This window comes from Eleutherodactylus coqui, chromosome 4 (genome assembly GCF_035609145.1).
Source record: "Eleutherodactylus coqui strain aEleCoq1 chromosome 4, aEleCoq1.hap1, whole genome shotgun sequence".
Lineage (NCBI taxonomy): Eukaryota > Metazoa > Chordata > Amphibia > Anura > Eleutherodactylidae > Eleutherodactylus > Eleutherodactylus coqui.
Window position 1 is genome coordinate 113,142,267 of NC_089840.1, and position 17,220 is coordinate 113,159,486.

At 50.4% G+C, this 17,220-nt stretch overlaps 1 long non-coding RNA gene across 1 annotated transcript; it reads right to left on the reverse strand.

Annotated features, from left to right (window-relative positions):
• Positions 1-5,531: 5,531 nt before the first annotated feature.
• On the reverse strand, positions 5,532-11,147 carry LOC136625644 (uncharacterized). The gene is made up of 2 exons (XR_010792562.1): positions 10,347-11,147; positions 5,532-6,910 (listed from the first exon to the last, which is right to left on the reverse strand). It is a non-coding gene; the product is annotated as an uncharacterized lncRNA (long non-coding RNA).
• Between the last annotated feature and the right edge of the window lie 6,073 nt (positions 11,148-17,220).

Below are 17,220 nucleotides of genomic sequence, written 5' to 3' on the forward strand. Positions count from 1 at the left end.
GGAGAAGAAAAGGGGGATGCAGTTTAGCAGTCATGCTGCTAAACTCCCTCCCACCTCCCTTTTCCTGCAGCTATCATTGCCTTCCATAGGAGTCAGTGCAGCTGCCGATGTAAATACGCTGATGTAAACCAATGTATCAGATCGGCAGCGTATATCGGCTAGAGGGTGAAAAGACGGCCAATATATGTCCATGTGAAGAAGGCCTAAAGGTTAACAGCTCTGATCAGCGGTAGTGCTGATTGTAGCTATTGCAGTTGGGTGTGGGCTGTAAGAAACAACCAGGACTCATATTGTATGGAGCGGGATCGAACCCCCGATTCCTCCTACATGCATACCCTGAGCTTCCATGATGTGACTATACGTCCCGGAGCATTAGAAAGCTGCATCAAAATCTGCAAAGAAAACTGAATCTGTAATCCAAATCGCTTGTCTGAAAAAAAAGATTTCTTCTAATGAGTCCAAGTTGTGTCCAAGTTTGCTTAGTTACAAAGTTGGACAGAACTTGCATGAAAGCATCGCCCGTGTATAGGAGCCCATAGTGTCTCTTCACACCTGATATCAGATCAGACGGGAGATAGTAAGTATGAGGACACTTAATGTGTTCTAGGAAATATTAGATTTCCATGTAGGTAGATCATGTGATAAATGTATTATATGTAATGCTCATTAAGTACAGAGACATCTTAAGGGCTTATTCAGACGGGCATATATCGGTCAGGTTTTCACGCCCGGTCGATATACACTGCCCCTCTTTGCAAGGGGATGGGGTGGAACAGGAGTTAGTGCACTGAGCTCCCGCCCCTTCTCTGCCCCTCACGACTGTTTGCGGGACGGGCGGGGTTGGGGCGCAGCTAAGTTCTGTCCCCGTTGAGCCCTCTCCCACTGCAAACAATGGCGAGAGATGGAGAGGGAGCAGGAGCTCAGTGCACAAGCTCCGTCCCGTCCTCCCCTTGCAGAGAGGGACAGCATAGACCATTTGGGCGTGAAAACCCAACTGATATACGCCAAATAAGCCCTAAACTTGCCAAGCACACTCAGCCATGTACATATGTGAGTCCTCGGAGGTGCCAGTGCTACGGGCTTCCTTGTGGGCTTTTACTGCACAGTAAAAGCTTGTTAGTACCAGTTTACCACCCACAGCTGCCATGGATCCCTGCCAGATACTACATCATACTTCTCCATGTTTCTTTTGCTTCTAGGAGGGTAAAACAAGCAAAAACACATAGTAATGCAACAACCCAAAAGGGAAAAAATAAAAACCTCAGCGCTGACAAATGGCTTAGTTTTCTCTATGCTCCTGGATGATGGAAATGAGTGAAGTGTTGATTCCTGTGCTGAAGACATAAATTGTCACATTTCTTAGTATGACAAGTAAGGGAAGGGTTTAGGTTAAATTGTAATTCTTAACCCCTTAGTGACCAGCCCATAGTGTTTTTACGTCCTAGCAAAGTGGGCTTTAATCCCCGAGGACATAAAAACATGTGTCTTGCAGGGATTGAAGCCACGTGGGCTATGGACGTGACAGCTCCATGCTGTTGGTGCCCACAGGTAGCTGACAGCATGGAGCTGTCATCTTGGACTGCGGGCAGTCCACCCCGGCAATGCAATCAGCGCTATCCAGTGGGTATCGACGATCGCATTAAAATGCAAACATGTTTTTAAAAAGTTAAATAGATTCAGCGGCCCTCATGGATAGGATCCATGGGGCAGCTGAGAATTATTACCCCGTCCTCCGCACTGCCCCCCGCTGATCTGGTCCTCGAGGACTAGACACTAGCCTTCTGCCCATGCGTGCCAGACGGATGACGTCACGGTTATTTGCAGAAGGCTAGGAGCCCCGGCAAATTTTAAATCTTCTGGCTCTTAGCTCCTGAAGGTAGTCAGGAACCAGGAGATGTCACCGGGGACCGCGGTGACTGTTCCCCAGGCCAGTGATCCCCGCTTATGCAATGGATAGCGGCGATCACGAAAAAGTTTTTAAAAAGTTCAAGTTTCACCTGCACTCATGGATCGGATCCATGGAGAAGGTGAAAATACTCACCCCGGGTCCTCCGTGATGTCCTGGTCTTCCAGGACCTGCAGACCCCTTCTGCGCACGAGCGCCCAATGTCATTCATTGGGCACATGCACAGAGCAGCTCGTGGCCCGGGAAATTTAAAATGCCTCTGCTCCTGGCTACCATGTGGCAATACGCAGAGAATAGAACCCATTGATTTTAAGGGATTCATTCACATCTCTAAATTTTGCGCTCGCATTGTATTCACATAAAAAACACACAGCATTTGCACACTAAAGGTCCCCCTATAAGTCATTGCGTACAATACACAAGCAGATGCGTGATATGCTACGTAAGGCGGCCCGCACATGACCAGATTTGCACAGCGTAATCCGGGGCTGGCGTTCGCTGCCGGAATACCCAGCAAATAGCTGCCATTTACATGATATGCAAAAGCACATTTTCCTGCCCACAAGCGGAAAATCGCAGCAGGTTCTATTTTAGTGTGCGCTGAGCAGGGATGGCTTCCATCAAAGTCAATGGAAGCTGCCTGTCCCACGGCTCTTCTGCAATGACCATTGCAGAAGGGTTGAGGCATTTGCGTCATTGCCTAGCGACAACATGGGAGGGCCTGTACTGCGCATGTTCCTTGGCTAACCGTCCGAAATATTTACAGGATAGAAGGCCGTCTGCACTGACAGCTACATGGGTCACCGGCCAGGCACAGGGATAAAATCAGGGACAATACCCCTCTAAGCGCAACAAGAGTAACCTAGATAGTAGCTGTGGCTTCAAGATAATCTTGAGACGACTTGATTGCTTGTATATCTAGTCTTAACAGGCTGTGGTTCTTGTGGGGGACAGTACCCCACAAGATTGCAAAGACAGAAATATATCGGGGACAATACCCCACTAAGCTCAACTATCTATAGTTCTTGTGGTGGACAGTACCCTTCTAAGCTTCACTAGTCAAAGAGATGAATAGAGAACAAGGCATGGCCGCCAGCCCTGATGGTGGAGTGGTGGCCCCACAAGACCTATAGCTAGTTAAGCTTAGAGGGGTATTGTCCCGGATCTATCTAGCGTCCTAAAGAGTTGGACGTCCAACTGAAATGTATTGAACCTTTTTCGTATGTAAACCTACAATTCTTACTTTGACCACATTCTGGTGGGATTCTTCCCTAAGGTGTGATCCATAACCAGATATCTATCTATGCTCTTTCATCAAGCTATTTTTCTCAGTTATTGCTGGTTTAAAGCAGTAATGAAATCCATTGACTATTCTAGATGGGTCTTCGATTGAGAGGATAAGCCATTGAGATATCCACTATTTTAGCGGTTGGGCTGGATGGGACTAGAATAACCTATCAAGAGTAGATATACGTACATTAGTGAATGACTGTCCAGTATCATGAGTTATGACCACACGGGATGATTTGGGCAAGCGGGTATCCTAGTTATAGAGTTTGCCTTGTACTCACACTAGGAGGCATCCCATTAGAATTTATTGGGCTCTTCAGTGAAATACATGTGGATACAATTGTTGTGTTTTATCTGTCTGTGTGTCTTAATAGTTTGTGACCAAGAATTTTTATCTAATATTTAATAAAAACGGATTTTAAGGCACTTTACTATTACTACTGGGGTCCGCTGTGGGGTGTAACTATTACTACTGGGGCCACTGTGGGATGTCACTATTACTATTTGGGGCCGCTGTGGGGTGTCCCTATTACTATTTGGGGCCGCTGTGGGGTGTCCCTATTACTATTTGGGGCCGCTGTGGGGTGTCACTATTACTATTTGGGGTCGCTGTGGGGTGTCACTATTACTACTGGGGTCACTGTGGGGTGTCACTATTACTACTCGGACCACTGTGGGATGTCACTATTACTACTCGGGCCACTGTGGGATGTAACTATTACAACTGGGGCCACTGTGAGATGTCACTACTACTACTGGGGCCGCTGTGGGATGTCACTACTACTACTGGGGCCGCTGTGGAATGTCACTACTACTACTGGGGCCGCTGTGGGATGTCACTACTACTACTGGGGCCGCTGTGGGATGTCACTACTACTATTGGGGCCGCTGTGGGATGTCACTACTACTTCTGGGGCCACTGTGAGATGTCACTACTACTTCTGGGGCCGCTGTGAGATGTCACTACTACTACTGGGGCCGCTGTGGGATGTCACTACTACTACTGGGGACGCTGTGGGATGTCACTACTACTACTGGGGCCGCTGTGGAATGTCACTACTACTACTGGGGCCGCTGGGAGATGTCACTACTACTACTGGGGCCGCTGGGGGATGTCACTACTACTACAGGGGCCGCTGTGGGATGTCACTACTACTACTGGGGCCACTGTGGGATGTCACTATTACTACTTGGGCGCTGTGGGATGTCCCTATTACTACTGGGGCCGCTGTGGGATGTCACTATTACTACTGGGGCCGCTGTGGGATGTCACTATTAATACTGGAGGCCACTGTAGGTTGTCACTATTACTACTGGGGGCCACTGTGCGGTGTCACTATTACTATTTGGGGCCGCTGTGGGGTGTCACTATTACTACTGGGGGCCACTGTGCGGTGTCACTATTACTGCTGGGGGCCGCTGTGGAGTGTCACTATTGTCGCTGGGGCAATTGTACCGCGCGGGGGGGGGGGGTCACTGTTACCAGTGCGGCTGCCGTGGGGGTCACTATTACCGCTGTAGTATGTTTACACGTGGCAGAAATGCTGTAGAATGTCCTCAACGCAAATTTCTGTGGCAAATTCTGTAGCATTTCCGCATCCAAAAAGCAGTCAAAATCTGCACTCTGCCTATTTTGAAGCGGCCCTGTCCTTTTTATAACGACAGAGGTAAAAATCATACGTCATGATAAGCCCCGCCCCCTGACATAATGGCCCTTTGCGATAAATAAGTGGGTTTTGGTTGCAATTTGGGCACTCTGTCTCTAAAAGGTTCACCATCACTGCCCTACAGTTACGCCAGTGTATGGCACCTTTTTGTGGTTTTAAGCGACAAGGGTTAATAGACAAAGTGTGATGTGATATTATGTGGATGGGTAATATACAGCACATAAGTTGTAACACAAGCGTACCGTATATGAGGTTATGAAGTGTTAACGCACGGTAAGTGTAATGGCGCAGTAAGCCACGGGCCGGAGCAGCAGTACAGATTAGCGTGACACAACATGATTTAAGAAATGTGTAACCTCTGGACTTTAGGATCATCTTTGATGTATTTTACGTGCCCCATAAGTGAGGACGCTGCTCCTACAGGCCATTTAAGGTCGGGCCTACGGCCAATATGATGTTGTACTTAGCGTCACATCACAAGTAATAAAATGTAAGATGATGCTGATTAAATAAGAGAAATGCCAAATGCCTTCCTGCTGCCAGGAGGAATTAGAGAGGAACAGCTAGAGATGTATATGTCAGTGAGAGACGCCAAGGGATGAGAAGACTGGGAACACTCACAATCCTTTACCCGCTCACTTATCTACTAAATAACCAATACTTACAACTTCTTGTTTCTGCCAATTGTGGGGTAGGCCACAGCTTTTATTTATTAACGAATATCAAAAAACTTTATTGAAAAACTTTATAGAAAAAACCGTCCATGCTGTCCGTATGCTAAAACTTTAAAGTCCATAAACAGTCCACTGAGGACGTTTGTAAGCCCCGTTCCTTCGGCTTGCAAACCCTCCTCTACTTCCTCACAGCATGGACAAAAAATCCGGGCCAAAAACAGCTGTGACAACTTCCAACGATAGTCCTTCATAACCATCCCACCTCTCCCCTATCCCTCCAGGGCGGGTGGGCGGGTGTCTCTTCTCCAGTCTTCTCCCGTCTCTTCCTGTCTCACGACTGAGCTCCTTCCGCTCCCCCCCACCCTTTCTCTTCCTGTCTAAACTCCACCCCCCTTTTGCTCGCTCTACTTAACCCCTGCTGTACCTGTTCCCAGTCATGTGCCGCATCCTTAGTTAGCTCGCGGCATTCAAGACTGGGAACACTCACAATCCTTTACCCGCTCACTTATCTACTAAATAACCAATACTTACAACTTCTTGTTTCTGCCAATTGTGGGGTAGGCCACAGCTTTTATTTATTAACGAATATCAAAAAACTTTATTGAAAAACTTTATAGAAAAAACCGTCCATGCTGTCCGTATGCTAAAACTTTAAAGTCCATAAACAGTCCACTGAGGACGTTTGTAAGCCCCGTTCCTTCGGCTTGCAAACCCTCCTCTACTTCCTCACAGCATGGACAAAAAATCCGGGCCACACGGGATGTGCCGCGTTACTACGGCTCATTCCGTCCCCACCCCACCAACCCGAGCTAAAGCTTTCTCGACCCCATCCTGCAAGCCGGATAGGAACGTATCCAACCCTACCTCATTGAGGTGAACACCGTCCCTCCTCAATGCCCCCTTTTCCTTCTCTTCCAGCTCCCAATGGCGCACCGCCACCCCTCCGATAGAGTGAACAAACTGCGACATCCGCATGTTGATCAGCCTCCTGGCTCTGTCCACCGCTTCCAGGCTCCTTGCTCCATTCCAGAGCCTCCTCGCGACAATGTCAGACCACACGATGATGCATCCATTAAAACATTCCTGAAAACGCAGTAAGTCCTGTTTCATGATGACCAACAGGTCTCGTGTCTTTGCTTTCCCGAGATCATTCCCCCCGGCGTGAACCACCAACACCACTTTCCGGGGGGTACTTCTGGCTATGTCCACCACAAGCTTCCACATGTCGGGCCATCTTAGCCCCCGGACTCCGTGCCAGGTTACGGATGTTCCGGGTAGGCCTAGCTCCGATCCCAACGGGCGTACTGCTGCCCTCCTTTGTGCCCAGTGAATATAGGAATGCCCGACTATGTGTACCTTCCACGGTTCTGCTGCTGCAAATAAAAAACAAGAAAAAACAAAACAAGGGCAACCAACTTGAAGGACACTGCCTCACATTTAAAGAAAAACGAGGGGCCTTTTGACCCTAACTTAAATCTCGCACCGCCAGATCGGGTCGCACATAAGACTTATATGCCTGGGACTTCCATCTCCCAAGCCGTTTTACCCCGTCTTCGTTCATTCCACCCGCATCTGCCGACGTGGCCGCACCGATTCTGAAGGAGTGGGTTCCGAATTCCTTCGGATCGAGGCCCACAGACCTCAAAGCCGATTTTAACCCCGCCGTTACCTGAAACCTGGTGAGGGGGAGGCCGGATGCGTGAACCAAAAACTGCTCCCCCGCCGGCCTTATTGCCATGTAACTGGCTACCGTATCTACTGGGCACCAAACGGCGCCTAGCCGCGAGATCGGCACCCACTCACCTCTACCGAAAACGTCGGTTTTTGATTTTTTAATCCTGACCCGTATCCCGTCGTCTACCGTTACCACATCGTCAAACATAAGACCTCCCGGCATAAACTTGCTCTTCGGGACTAACTCGCCGATCCTGAGCGCCGCAAAAAATGCCAGCAAGAACGCCGTCCTAAACAGTAAAACCTCGTACCCGTTGCAGCACGTGACCTCCAAAGTGTCCAATAACTTGCACAACAACCGGTAAGTAATCGGGCGGCGGGCATCCGAGCCGGCCTTTTCTTTCTTCCACCCGCGCACTATCTGGCGAAAAACGAACTCTTTTGTCACGTCTCTGAACCCGTGCAACTTTAGCAAAAAAGCGACGCCCGCAAGATGCTTTTTCGCCGCATCCACCGACGCCCGTCCCGCCCGTAGGGACGCTAACATATCCAGGGTAGCTGACCGGGCCCTCTCGCCCCCAGCTACCCTGCCATCCGTACAACACAACCATTTTTTCCACACCGCATTATAGTTTTTCCAGGTTCCCACTGTCACGGATGACTCGACAAGCTTCAGCAGCTCTGTTCTGCCAGATCCCACAAGAAAAGCGGGCAGCGTACTCCCAACGCATCCGCCTGAGGGTGCCGCTCTCTGAACCGCTCCATCTGCGAACGAGAGAGCGCGTCAGCTGCCACATTTTTATATCCCGGCACATGCTTTGACCGTAAATATATATTACGCTGTAAACATCTCAAGACCACATGTCTCACGAGTGCCAACACCGGTGGGGAAGATGAAGACTGCCGATTAATAATGTGCACCACCGCAGCATTATCAGACCAAAAACACACTTTGTGATCTTGTAACTCCTCACCCCATAGTTCCACAGCCACCACCAACGGGAAAAACTCCAATAAAGTAATGTTTTGATTCCACCGCTTAGTTATCCAGGATACTGGCCATGGTTCCCTGCACCAGTGGTTCCGGAAAATAACCCCAAATCCGGTAGACCCTGCAGCGTCCGCGGACAGGCTAAGACCTGTACCCGACCACTCTTCCTTAGGGCACACCACGTGCCCATTGAACGCTTCCAAGAAGATTTTCCATGTGTGTAAATCCCCTCGAATCCCGGGCGTGACTCTAATAAAATGATGCGGCTCCTTTACACCCACCGTCGCTAGCGACAGCCTCCGTGAAAAAACGCGACCCATGGGTATCACTTTGCACGCAAAGTTCAATAAACCCAAGAGGACCTGTATTTGGCGCAGCGTAACTTTTTTACACCGTACGACATCGTTAACCGTCTGCCGGAGGCGGGCAATTTTTTCGATCGGTAATCTAAAAACCATTTCCTCGGTGTCGATCTCGATTCCTAGGAACGTTAACCTTGTCACCGGGCCCATGGTCTTTTCCTCAGACAACGGGACCCCCGCCTCCTGCATCAATGACCGAAATGTGCGTAACAAAAACTCGCAGGTGCCCGATGCCTCCGTACCGACAAACAGAAAATCGTCAAGGTAGTGCGTCACCGATGTGATGCCCGTTTCGAACCTGAGCATCCATTCCAGGAATGAACTGAAAAGCTCGAAGTAATAGCACGAAATCGAGCAGCCCATCGGCAGACACATATCATAAAAGAACTGATTATCTACCTTGCAACCCAACAAGTGGAAACACTCAGGGTGAATTGGAAGTAGCCGAAAAGCCGACTCAATGTCGGCTTTCGCTAACTGTGCCCGCTTACCCGCTGCTCTGACCAAAGCGACCGCCTGATCAAATGACGCATAAACCACCGATGCTTGTTCCTTTGTAATGCCATCATTTACCGACTCCCCTTTTGGGAAGGATAGATGATGGATCAATCGGAACTTGCCCGCCTCTTTCTTAGGGACTAGCCCCAACGGTGAGACCCGCAAGTTCGCGAACGGTGGTTCGTCGAAGGGGCCCGCCATGCGGCCCGCCGACACCTCTTTGTTGACCTTTTCTCTTACCAATACTATATTATCCAGGGCCGACTTTAAATTTGCGCACAAGGTGGAAGAAGGTTGAAATGAAAAGGGGATTAAAAAACCGTCGGTAAAACCTTGCCTAAGGATTCTTGCTTCCTCCCTCCTGTGGTATCTGTCGAGCCACTGGAAGAGGTACTTGCTTTTCACCGGGGTTCGGTGCTCCACTGGCACCGCCCCCGGTGACTGGCAGTCTCTGTTTTTTGAAGCAGCGCACCGCGGAGTGTTGTCCTCCGCAGACCGAACATTCGTGCCTAAACTTGCACGTCGCGAAAAACCGACAGTGGCCCTCATTATAGAGCCAGCATGACCCGTTTTGCCGCGGAGAGGCCGCAGGGGGCTGTTGCCCGCCCCCCGCGGCCCCCCCTTGAAAGGTAGGTTTTTGCGGGCGTTGGGCTAAAATGAGTTGCAACCATACATCGGTCGCTTTTGTCGCCCAACTCACGGCCGTACCCGACACGCGCCGACGAAAGTCCTCGTCGTAGCGCCACCACGCGGTGCCTCCGTGCAACTTATATGCACTGAAAATGGTGTTAAGATAGACCAACATCTCGGGACCTTTCTTAGGGTACTGTTGGCATGTAACGTACGCCAAAACCGTAAACGCTTGAACCCAATTACAGAAAGTCTTAGCGACCTTCGATTTTTTATCCACACGATCCGACACCCTCTCTTTATCCACCGTCACATGGTCCGGAGACAACAGAGACCAAATGTCCACATAAACACCTTTCCGGATCTTATCGAGAAGATCATCCGACACACCGACCCCCAAGGGGGCAACCCCGCAGAACAACGAGTCTGCGTATCTCAACCCTTCCATCGGGTCCACTTCACCTCCGGCTGTTAAGCCACCCTCCTGCCCCACGGGTGGGCCCGCGCCCCCCGGGGATCCACAGGACACCGATAAAACCTCTTTTTTATCCATTTTACTCAAAACCGATTTTAATACTAAAACCAAATCGTTTTTCTCCGCCACCTTGGCGGGATCCATTACATTTTTCCAAGCATTTAAACAGTCTGACTCACCGGCACGACCGTCCTCCGGCATCGCCAAGGGCGAGGTCCCTGCCGTCCTTCTCCCAGGGCTCCTGCCTCTGCTGCTCGATGGCTGCCGCGAACTCACATGCGGAGCGTCGTTTGTCGCATATCCTCCCGCTATCATAAGGTGGCCCCGCTCTGGCCGTCCCGGGGGTGTATCCCGCCTCCTGTGGCGTATGTTGTGCCTGTTTGTTGAAGGTGTTGGCGGAGGTTCCGCATGGCGGTAAGTATCCTGGTGGTGCCGCACACCTGGACTCCTGGATCCGTCGCCCAGAGACTCTCCGCTCGGCCTCCTTATGCTCTCGCTTGCTTGCGCTCCTACTCTCGCAAGCTCATTCTCACGCCTTTGCTGATACCTTGCCCTCCTAGCTCTCTCGCGTTGCCTACGCTTGGCACCCAAACCTTGCCTGTTGCCGCTTGCGCGACTGGCGTAGCCCTGTGAGGAATCCCCCCCACCTGACGATGTTGCCACCACGAAACGTGGGTTGACATAACAAAGTCTCTGTGAGCTAGGGGGCGCTATCGCTTGCTGCTGTGGAAGGTGATATCTGTGAGCCGCGCGACCGCTATGCTCACGGGTCTGGGTGCTGACTATGTACCCGGTGCCAGCGGGCGGGATGTAATTTACATACCGGCTATGTCGTTGCTCATGTATAGGGTGACTCGCATAAGACCCGGCCGATGGACCCTCCGGGACAAGGGAAACAAATGGGATCCCCGCTTCTCCTATAATCTCCCCACTTTCCCTAACTCCCTGAGCGCTCCCTGCCCTGGTGGCTGCACTGCCGGTAGAGCTGGTGGCCGGGCTGTATCCCCTATCCCTCCCCCCCCCAGGGTTATACTTCCCGGGTAATGGATTTAAGTGCCTGGCCACCTGGCCCTCTGAGGACGCTCCTCCCCCCCTCCTCCCCGGTACCTGGCGCTGCTGCCTTGTTCTGCCGCCATCTTGCCTGCCTTCCCGCCATGCGTCTGCACGTGGCACGTGCCTCCCTTGCTGCTCCATGCTGCCGGTGTCTCCTGCTGCCGTGCGCCCGACTGCGCGCTGGCTCCTGGACCCGGAGCCCCTGCTTGATGCTGCCGGTGCCCCTCTGCTGTTTTGCGGACTGCCGCCCGGCTGTTCCCGCTGCTCCTCCGCGGTCGCTCCAACCGCCGCGCGATTCGAATTTCGCGCCTCCGCCCTCATGGCGCGTCCCGCGCCCTGCAACATCTCTCCGCTGCGGCCGCTCCTGCGGCCGACCCTCTTGGCGGCGGGGCTCGGACTGAGCCTCGCAGGGGGGTTCCGTCTTCTCTTCGGGCGGCCTCGCCCGGCATCCCCCAGCTGTTCCGCTCCCTCGGCAGCCGCCGGTAACGCTGCTGCCGGCCCGACTGGCCTTCCGGACTCCGACCCCGATCTGCAGCTTGCGAGGATCTCCTCCAGCCATTCCGCGCCGTCCGTCTGGATCGCCTCCCGAATCTGGGCTCGCAGCTCCTCCATCATCCGATCTTGGGACTTCTGGATCGCCGGACGCGGTTGCCTTCTCCTCTTCCACGCCGCTTGCAGGTATTTCTTCGCCGCTTCTCCTCTTCTGCTGGATACTCCTTCCCTTTTCCGCACTTCTTCTCCTCTCTTCTGGAAACGCTTTTCGCCCTTTGCAATCTTCTTTCTGCTGCTGTCTCTTCTCCAGTCTTCTCCCGTCTCTTCCTGTCTCACGACTGAGCTCCTTCCGCTCCCCCCCACCCTTTCTCTTCCTGTCTAAACTCCACCCCCCTTTTGCTCGCTCTACTTAACCCCTGCTGTACCTGTTCCCAGTCATGTGCCGCATCCTTAGTTAGCTCGCGGCATTCAAGTACTTTCGCACTAAGAGTACTATAGCCTTAAGGTCTTAAACAAAGTAGCGCTAATTGCAATACGTTTGCCCCGTCACAATCTTGCATGGAAATCACCCCGGCATGATTTAAATGACTAATTGACTTAACTCGATGCCGGTGATCGAGGTTATGCGCAGCGTTTAGCACAAGTTACAGCAGGTCCTATTATTTTGAACCCGTGAAAACAGCGAGCGCCAAAAAAAGAAGTGAGAAGGAACTCATTGTAGTCAGTGGGTTCCACTGTCCGTGTTATGTGCATGGGATGTTCCTGCATGCTAAAAAGAGCAAAAGCACTCATCTGTTTAAGCCGTAAGGCTAACTTCACACAGGCCATAAATCACAGCCCGATATCATGCTTGCCAACATGCTAGGCGTTTTATATCAAAACCGCCTCACATCACTTTGATAAATCTCCCCCCATTGTTCTTGCTGTGCCCACAATACATATACAGTGGAACAGGGTAAAACCACCGGGGCACTACAAGTCCCAGCATGCCTACAATAACTAAACAGTGAAAGAAGGTAGAATTGTGGAGGGACTACAAATCCCATCATACCTACAATTAGTGTACAGTGGGGCATGGGGAGAACCACTGAGGCACTACAAATCTCAGCATAACTACAACTAACATAGGGTAGAACAGGATAGAATTGAGGACGCACTAGAAATCCCACCATGACTACAATAAATGTACAGTGGAGCAGGGGGTAGAACTCTGGAGGTACTACAAATCCCAGCATGACTACAATTCATTAACAGATAGGGAATAGGGTAGACGTTTTGAGACACTACAAGTCCCAGCATGGTCCCACCTATGACTCTGTTTGGGCAGAACTGTCATATAATCCAAGCCAAGTCATACTGGCCCATTCAATCCAGGGGCAAACTCCTTCTAAATCAATAAGATACATTCAATAAACATGTTTTCCTAAGAAGAACAAAAAGCTAATGCTGTGCGTAAGGCCTAATTCCCACAGCGGAATAAAGCGTGAAAACGCTTCCCCGCCCACCGCGTCATATGACTCGGCTGGCGCGTCATGCGATCTACTGCGCATGCGCGCAGGAGCGTCATGCGGGTCGTCAGGCAGCAGATCTGGAGGTAAGTATGGGGTCTCTGCGGGGCGCCACAAAGGACTCCTCTGCGAAATTCCGCTTGCAGAGCCCGTCACGGCCGCGGGCACTAGGCCTAATACTGTAGTATCAGCAAAACTTACTTTTTATTGAAGCTTCAGGCAAACAAGATGTTCCATCCAGTCCATTTCCATCCATCCGGGTCCACAGCTTGGTGGCTGGAGATGCCGCTTTTCCTACTAAGAGTCCCATGTTGCTTGTCCAGATTTGTCCCCGGGACCCTGGGAAAGACTTTAGCATTGTATGTGGCACCCATCACTGGGGTGAGGCTGCATGTAGCCGTCCCTCAACCAGCTCTCTGCACTTCTGGCCGCACCTGTCCTTCCATCAGCTACATCTGAAGGTTCTAGAACTGAAAAGTTACTTTTGGGTCCTCCCAGCAGCATAAAGCTTAGGGGCTAGACAGGTGCTGAATAGAGATGAGCGAACGTACTCGTTACGAGTACATACGCACCCGAGCACCGCCATTTTCGAGTACAGCAGTACTTGCGCGTAAAGATTCGGGGGGCGCCGTGGCGGCACGGGGGGTAGCAGTCGGGAGTGGGGGGGAGAGGGAGAGAGAGAGGGCTCCCCCCTGTTCCCCGCTGCTACCCCCCGCACCGCCGCGCCTCTCCCCGCCCCCCGAATCTTTACGCACGAGTACTGAAGTACTCGAAAATGGCGGTACTCGGGTGCGTAAGTACTCATTACGAGTACGTTCGCTCATCTCTAGTGCTGAATCACTGGGCTACTCTGCCCCTCTGCCCTAAACTCCTTGCTTCTGCCATCACCAACTCCATTTGTTCAGGCCTTACAAAAAGGATATTACAAATATTGACCCATCATAACATGTAAATCCTGAAACATGTATCTATTTCACCCCGTCCTCCCAGAATTGTACCAACACCTAGCAGTATCTGGGTCACTGCATAAGTGTAGTACTGAATGGCCCCATGCATAAGACCAGGTGTAATAGAGACGTACTGATGACAACCTTGGAGCATTTTGTTACGCCCCGGTCCTCCATACCTATCGGCACCCATTGACAGTATACTGGGGGCTGCACAGTTTCCATGTCTGTCATTTTCCCAGACACGACAGCACAGAATGTTGTACTATTGTGTCTCGGATTTTCATTGGAATCAGTGATGGAGCCTCTGGATGGAACTTCAGACGCTGATGTGAGTTATGACATCACAGGAGTGTGTGAGATACAGCAAAAGGTTTATTACAAAAGGAAACATTTAAAAGTCATGGACACCTATGTGGGGGCAATTATTGTCACTTAAATTAATGTACTTTCAGCTGATAGGGCTTAATGCCTTAGGCTCAATGTCCACGGGCGAATTTAATTTGCGGAATTCACGCGGGGAACCCACACAGAATATCTGTAGTTCAAGCCACTCATGGGGAAGCATGGGCGTCCGCACCTCAATTAAAACATGTGGATTTGTTTTCCGGATTCTGCGGCCTAAGTCCTCTGGAAAAAGCACCCATCTGAAACTAATTAGACATTTCAAGTGATGCATCTTGTTTGCTTCATGCGAATGAATATGCGCTGCAGGTGGAGAAATTACAGTAATATACGCGGTTACACACGCATCATTCGTTCCATGAAAACGCTGCATTGAAGAGTGCCCAAATGAGCATACGCTGGTGTGAATGTCCCTCCTATCTAGTAGTACATCCTGGATGTGATCTGGGTGTCCAGGACTCCACTGTCCTCACTAGTATGATTAGTTAAAGTCCCTTTAGTTCCGGGGCTTTGCTCAGATGAAAAGGTAGCTTTACACAAGAAACCATTAGCGGGAAAAAAATCACTAAAATGAGTTATTGCCAATGATGGTGTGACATCATAGGCGTGATAGGACTTTGGACAACTGTTGGCCGATTTCCCCCTCACTCCCCCTTTGGAGTACACCAAGGATGCTTTCCTCAGAGGTCCCAACCTTTTGTATCTTGTGAGTCACATCCAACTTTGAGTGATAGTCGGGAACCATCCATCATAAGGGTACATATGTTCATACGGGGCGGAAATGCTGCGGAATTTCTGCAACATCAAATTTTGCGTCAAGTTCTGTAGCAATTCCATGTAAGGGGGAAGTGTAGCTGCCACTGTATCAAAGTAACCGATGGCCGCTCCATGTAGCCCTGTTCCTAGGGACTCCTGAAGGAGTAAAGTGTCACAGCTTCAGTCTCTGAGGTGCGTGAGAGCAGAGGGCAGGTGAAGCACCAAGGAACCAACAGGCATTGGAATCATAGCAGTGGCCATTTCATAGGGCAGCGCTGTCCTTATGCTGGGAAGAAAGCAGTATTGGAGAGTATACCATCAGCCCTGAAGACCTGGGGCAAAGAAACCGCACCAATGGCCGAATGTCCAAACTCCTGGGGTGAAGCACCCCACTTCACATGGCTGGAAAGGGAGACTCCATTCTCAAATTGCTGGTCACCATGGCAGTGATGCAGAAAAATCGGCATGGATGCTGCAGCTGGGAAGTGAAGTGGATTGCATAAGATGATTTGTACAAGTGTGGGTGGACTTCAACCCCTGGTATTGCGTGAGGCAAATTCCCTGGCCGGGGGGTTACATGGACTCACAGGACTATATTATCACCAGTGTGAGGTAGTTATAACACCACAAACATAAAGTGAAGCTTCTGGGCCCCAGTGCGAAACCTTTAACATGGCCTCTAACTATAATGCTTTATTCATTAGTACTGGGCTCCCTATATGGAGAAGAGAGGCCTTATGGGCTCCCTAAGGCTCATGAGCCCGGGTGTAACTGCATCCCCTATTGCAGTAGTGGAGAACCTATGGCACGCGTGCCAGAGGCGGCACGCAGAGCCCTCCCTCTTGGCACGCAGAGCATTCAGTTGCTCACCATGTTAGTGAATACTGGTGCCGCTGATCCTGGAACACACTGTGACGTCAGTGTGCAGGTGGGATCCTCCTCCCGCCTCCCCTGACGTCTCCTCTTAAGTTCTGCGAGAGCAGGGGAGAAGGGGTCTGACAGCACACTTACGTCACAATGTGCACCTGGGATCAGCGCTATTACTACAGGGGGCCGCTGTGGGGGGCACTATTACTACTGGGAGCCACTGTGGGATGTCACTATTATTGCTGGGGGCCATTCTGTGGGTCACTATTATACTGGGGACCGCTGTGGGATCTCACTATTACTACTGATTCACTGAGTAAGGGAAAACGCCAAAAAAATATTAGCCCAAATCACAGACAAAGTGCCCAAAAGTATTTTTCTTAAATTAAATATTAGATTAAAGTTCTGCGCCGTAACTATTAAGACACACAGACAGGTGAAACACAAAAATTTTATCCACATGAATTTCACTCAGGAGCCCAATAAATTCCAATGAGAATATGTGGGTGTAAAACCGTGTGGTCTTAACTCATGATACTGTACACTACGGCAGTCAGTCACTGATGTACGTATATCTACCCTTGATATGTTAAACCCATAAGTATTCCCTAGTCCCATCCAGCCCGACCGCTAAAATAAGGGATAACTCAATGGCTTCTCTCAATCGAAGACCCATCTAGAATAGTCAATGGATTTCAGTACTGCTTTAAAATATCGTAGACATATATCTGGTTATGGATCACACCTTAGGAAAGAATGTAGTCAAAGTAAGAATTGTAGGTTTATATACGAAAAGGATTCAATGCATATCAATTGGACCTCTAATTCTTCAGGAACCAGGTGGTCAGATATTTATAAGGGGGCAGTGTAATGTATCTGTACCCCCAAATTCATTGTTCCCAAGCCTAGTCACTGGTCTGGGGACAGCTATCTATTTATGCTGATAGCTTTCAGAAAAAAATTATATTAAACGTAGTATAAGCCATCAAGAGAAGTAGAGCTATGATTCCTATCCCACAGCGATG